The sequence below is a fragment of the Terrapene carolina genome, unplaced genomic scaffold (assembly GCF_002925995.2).
Source record: "Terrapene carolina triunguis isolate 2854851 unplaced genomic scaffold, T_m_triunguis-2.0 Scaffold189, whole genome shotgun sequence".
Lineage (NCBI taxonomy): Eukaryota > Metazoa > Chordata > Testudines > Emydidae > Terrapene > Terrapene triunguis.
In genome coordinates this window covers 13059294-13064777 of record NW_020664540.1, presented here as the reverse complement: position 1 = coordinate 13064777, position 5484 = coordinate 13059294, and positions in this window count along the sequence as shown.

Genomic DNA, 5484 nt, shown 5'->3' with positions numbered 1-5484 from the left:
AAATCTGGGTGTAACAGCTTCTGCAAATTCCCAGACCCAATTCATTTACAGTTCCTAGCCACAAGCGCTTTCTGTCCTCAGATCCCAGCCTGATCACAGCCTCCCACTTACCCTTCACTGCAAATAAAGTCTACCTTGCATGGATGGGGGGGAATAGCTCAGTGGTTTGAGCAGTGGCCTGCTAAACCCAGTGTTGTGAGTTCAATCCTTGAGGGGGCCATCTAGGGCAAAAATCAGTACTTGGTCCTGCCTAGTGAAGGCAGGGAGCTGGACTCAATGACCTTTCAGGGTCCCTTCCAGTTCCATGAGATAGGTATATCTCCATATATTATTTCTGCCACCTGCACAAATAAAAGCTCGAAGGTGGATGGAGGGAATCAGAGGACTAGAGAGGTCATCTAGTCCAGTACCCTGCACTCATGGCACAACCTGCAGCATGACCTGGGTCTAAAAGGAGGAGGAAACAAAAATACAAATAGAATAGTGGGAGGCTAAAGTCCACAATGTGGGTCTGGATCCAGATTTCAAATATCGGAGATTCTGGCTCAGGGCCATTTGCAAAGTTAAAAGCCAGATCTCATAATATCTTAGCTGCTTCTGTGTTAAATAGATGGGCAGGAGCAATATCTCTGGTGGGCTTCATGGCGCATCTGGCTCCTCTCCTTTTCGGGGTTATAGGGAGTTGTGCTTGGGGTAGGTTTTCTGCTGTTGTTTATTCCCTCAGGGTATATTATATTATGATGTAGAGGGTCTGAGAAGGCCCTGCTTAAGGAGCCCATTGGGAAAAGGAAAAGGATATTAAATCTGAGGAGAACTGGCATGAAAAACGTAACTGTTTGATTTCTAACATCCTGATCCAAACGCAGTACTTAGGCCAGGTCCTCAGCTAGTATAAGTCGCAGGAGCTCCATTGACTTTACCGGCATTATGCCAGTTTACACCAGACAACAGTCTGGCTCTTTGGTTTTCAAAACAATTGTTTAGGAAGGCTCCAAACCTGTATTCAGATCTTCCTGGGCAGAGAGCCCAGTCTAATGTACCACCCTTAAGTGCTTACCAGAGATGCTAACTATGACATTCTATACCATGGGAGAGCGCCCTGTAACCCTTGTATTCCCCATTTACATATAATTGTGATATTGCATATAAAGCCTGCCATGTGAGGTATCATGGGAAAGATTATGACCTGCTGAAAGCCATTGTTCCATCTAAATATGTGTATCATTAACGCATATAAAATTATAAGAATTGTGTTGTATGGTTTTCACTAAAATATGCTGCAGGTTTGGGAAGTGCCCAGATACTAGCTCTCCAGAGACAATGACAAGAGAAGAGGTAACCAGCGCCCAGGTGGGTGCAGAACAGACATCACCAGCCATTGTCCAGAAGAGGAGTTACAATTCTATAACTCACTCACAGGAGACACGCTGGGGGTATTGCTTCACCTTGTGACTCAGCAATGCCCACCAGACATGCCTGGACTTGTGTTCTCCAAGCACACGGACTAAGGGTATAAAACGGAACACAGGGGCCCCATCCTTGGTCTTTTCTCCTTCTCCCACCTATGCTGCAAGCAACAAGGATGCTCAGAAGACTGAAGACTCCAACAGAGGAGACTGGCCCAGGTTTGAGAGACAAAGCTATATATTAAGGACTGTAAGATCCAGTGGGGTGATAACATTGCTTGATCTAAATACTATCTAGTGTGATAAGAGTTAAGGTTTAGACTGCATGCTTATATTTTATTTTATTTTATTTTGGTAACCACTCTGACTTTTTGCCTATCATTTAAAATCTATCTTTTGTAATCAATAAACTTGTTTCACTATTTATCTTCACCAGTGAATTAGCCCAACGTGTTTGGTAAATCTGCTCAGGTTACAAAGGCTGGTGTATATTCGCTTTCCATTGATGAAGTGGTGAACTAATTAATAAACTTGCATTGCTCAAGAAAGGGTCTTGAGCAGTGCAGGATGGTATATTCCTGAAGTACAAGGCTCGGAGCTGGGGGGATTTGGCTGGTGCCTTTCTCTGCATGATTTGTGAGTGGCTCTGGGAGCATTCATGCAATCTAGCTGGGTGTGGGGCTCCACATGCTGAGTGATAACAGCGCCTGGAGGGGTTTGCTGCTTGTCACTAGCAAAGCATTGTGAGAGACAGCCCAGGCTGGAGAGTTAAGGGGGCACAGCGGTCCCAGGCTGCACCCCTGGGATCCTGTTGTGACAAAGTGGAAATGTTCTTAATGTTTTCTCTGAATACTGTGTGGGTGCCTCAGTTTCCCCTATGCAGTTCTTAAGTATCTAGGTGGGATAAGGATGTGTGGTTGTTGCAGAGCCCTAGAGGGCCAGTGTGACGCTGTCTACACAGAGAATGGCCGACACCCTGTCTCCTGGCAACTGATGGCCTGGGTCCCTCCTCTGCAAAGGTGCCAACTGAAGGTGTTGGAGAACAAAGAGATCAGGTGACCTCCTGGCCCGGGAAAGAGACAAAGACCAGAGGAGGGGCTGGAGAGTTTCAGTTTGGAGCTGGCTGGGGAAATGGAGGGGGGCCAGACGGGGCTCTGGCCTCCCTTTCCCCAAGATGGACCTGACTGAGGGGGTCCTGATCTCGGTACCTACAAGCTCTGTTTTGGACTGTGTTCCTGTCGTCTAATAAACCTTCTGTTTTACTGGCTGGCTGAGAGTCACGTCTGACTGCGGAGCTGGGGGTGCAGGGCCCAGTGAGAAAAGGGGATGCTGAATGCTCCGAGATCAGACCCAGGAAGGTCGAAGCTGTGTAAGCTTCTTGCCCTGGAGACAGTCTGCTCACAGAGAGGAGGCTCCCCCAGAGTCCTGACTGGCTTCATATGGAGTAGTTCCAGAGCATCGCCCGGTGACTCCGTGACACCTGTCATACCAACACTGGCCTTCTCCTGGGTCTATGAAAGCTCAAGACCATTTTGGATGCAGATACACACAGGGCAGTTTCTGAGGCATATGCCATATGGAAATTTCTCCAGGCACAGGACTTACATCTCTTGGGGAAACAGACGAAACGAGACTGTAAAAGCCAGATCTGTCTAGTCTCTTTGGTCCTCCTGCAAGTGGCCTGTAAATGCATCTGCCTCCTGCGGATGACTGACTCAAGACCAACTTTGCCCAGCTGGCCAAACCTAACAAGTGATTTTCTACCATTGGAACAGCTACTGTTCCGTGGCAGGCATTAGCAGAGATTTCCGGGAGAAGATGCAACATTTGGGAGGTGACTCTTCTCTTGAGCAACTCTGCTGAAGTTGATGGAATTACACCAGTGTGGGTGAGGGGAGGATCAGACCCATAGACCCTTTCGAACAAATAAATGAGCACAGTAAATTGTGGGCGACGCAGACACACCCGAATACCCCCTATCAGTTTGTGACACCTGTGCCCTGCTTTGTGTTTTGCTCGAGAGTAACGGTTGCCTTTTCATTTTCGGTCGCTTGCTGGAATAATAGGTTTGGGGTATTTATTTTTTTTCATCGTGTTCTTACTGCACGGTTTGTCAAATAATCATTAAATAATTACATTCTGGTTTTGACTCATTCTGAGCGAGAAAGCACTAAATGGTCTTATAATGTCCCGAAACTGTCAACTTGATATATAGGGTTCTATTCAGCAGAAATTATAGGCAGTTTCCATGCCACAAAAGCCGCACAAGGTCCTGGATCCAGCCAAAATATTCAGCAGAAAATTCTGCCAGGCCGCAAGGCCAATTATGCCAAGATGTGCAGGTGTATTTTGCAGAGAGCAGCTCAGGCTGGAGACATCATTAGATTACTCGTCTTCGCCCACCATGTTACACTAACGCTGAGTCACCTGAGCCAAAACGTTACATGGCCTCAGAAGCTATTTATAAATTTTCAGTTAACCCGGCCCAGAGATGCCCTGTCCTTTCATCTGCAGGTGCATGGAGCCCCTTTCCAACATTCTGGGAAAGATATTCGTGCCCAGAACACTAATCTGACCTACAACTGGTGTACCTTGGCATAGCTCCATTGAAGTCGATGGAGCCACTTCCAGTCACGCCAGCTGAGGATCTGGCCTTTTGTGTCTTTAGCATGCATGCTTGCCCTCATGGCTGTTTGCTAGAGCACCACTAGACCTGCTAACAGTGCAGCGTGCCATTTGTCTGGGTAGCTCATAGCTAAAGCTGGATTTTGCAGGACTGCAGATCACAGAACGTGACATCTTTACCACAAGAAATTCCTCCCCGTGGCAAGTAATGGCAGATCGGAGGATTGCTGAGCGCCATTCGGAAGGATCCCTGGGTAATACCCACTGGATATTATGCCATCCGCAAACAGCTCCATTCTGTAGCGTTCTCCATTTTTCATTCAACAGCCGGGATTTTTCCATGTGTGAAGGGGAAGGCATGTGTATCTGTGACTGCCCGGGGACCTCCAGATCCGAAAGTATGAGTTGCTACAGATTGAGCTAAAGACCCAAGGCTCCCTAAGTAGAGCTGTAATGGACTCATATCCTCTGCAGATCTGTACAGAGGAGCTCCTATAAAAATACCCGCCCCACTGGGTTACGTAGCCTGTTAATAAAGCACAATGAAAATGGGTTCAAAAATCATTTTCTCATCCAACATCTTATTCGTCTCCATTCACAGAGCCTCTGTTGCCCTGCAAGTACATTTCATCCATTGGAAAGGCACCAGGGGGAGTGGAGCTGAACATCAGAGGATGGTGTTATCCCTACCAAATTGTCCTCTCCATGGATAACCAATTCCTGAGATATCAGCTAGACAAATCTGCTATTCAAGGACTCTCAATGCTTTGGCTAGTAGGGGAAAGGGAAGGTTTCCCATGCAATCCCATGGTCTGTCAAATAATTTCTGCTCTCAGATTCTTTGTCACAAGTTCATTTTATGGGCGTTGCCAGAGAAAGAAGCCAAGCAGGCATCCATCGCATATTGCTCAATCCGTGAACACATTGCTTTCAAGCCACATTAGCTTCACCCAACACATTGCTGCAGATGGAGTCAATCACATCAGTATGTGACCTTTCCACCTTACGGGAGGTTGTACGTGTCAGTCCTGACTCCTGATGGAGATGAGAAATCACCCAGGACTTACCAAGGGGTGATATGGCATGAGTAGGTAGATGACCTGTGACCACAGTCAGGTTATAACATATGTGACTGTCCAGTTTCATGAGTCCTGGCACACGAGCTGGCATAGTTTATCCTTGGGCTACGTCTACACTACTCGCCTGAATCGGCGGGTAGAAATTGATCTCTCGGGGATCGAATTATCGCATCTCGTCAGGACGCGACATTCGATCCCCGAATCGACGCTTGTACTCGACCAGGGGAGGTAGGAGTAAGCGCCGTCGACAGGGGAGCCGCAGAGGTCGATTTGCCGCCGTCCTCACAGCGGGGTAAGTCGGCTCCGATATGTCGAATTCAGCTACGCTGTTCGCATAGCTGAATTTGCGTATCTTAAATCGACCCCCCCCCCCC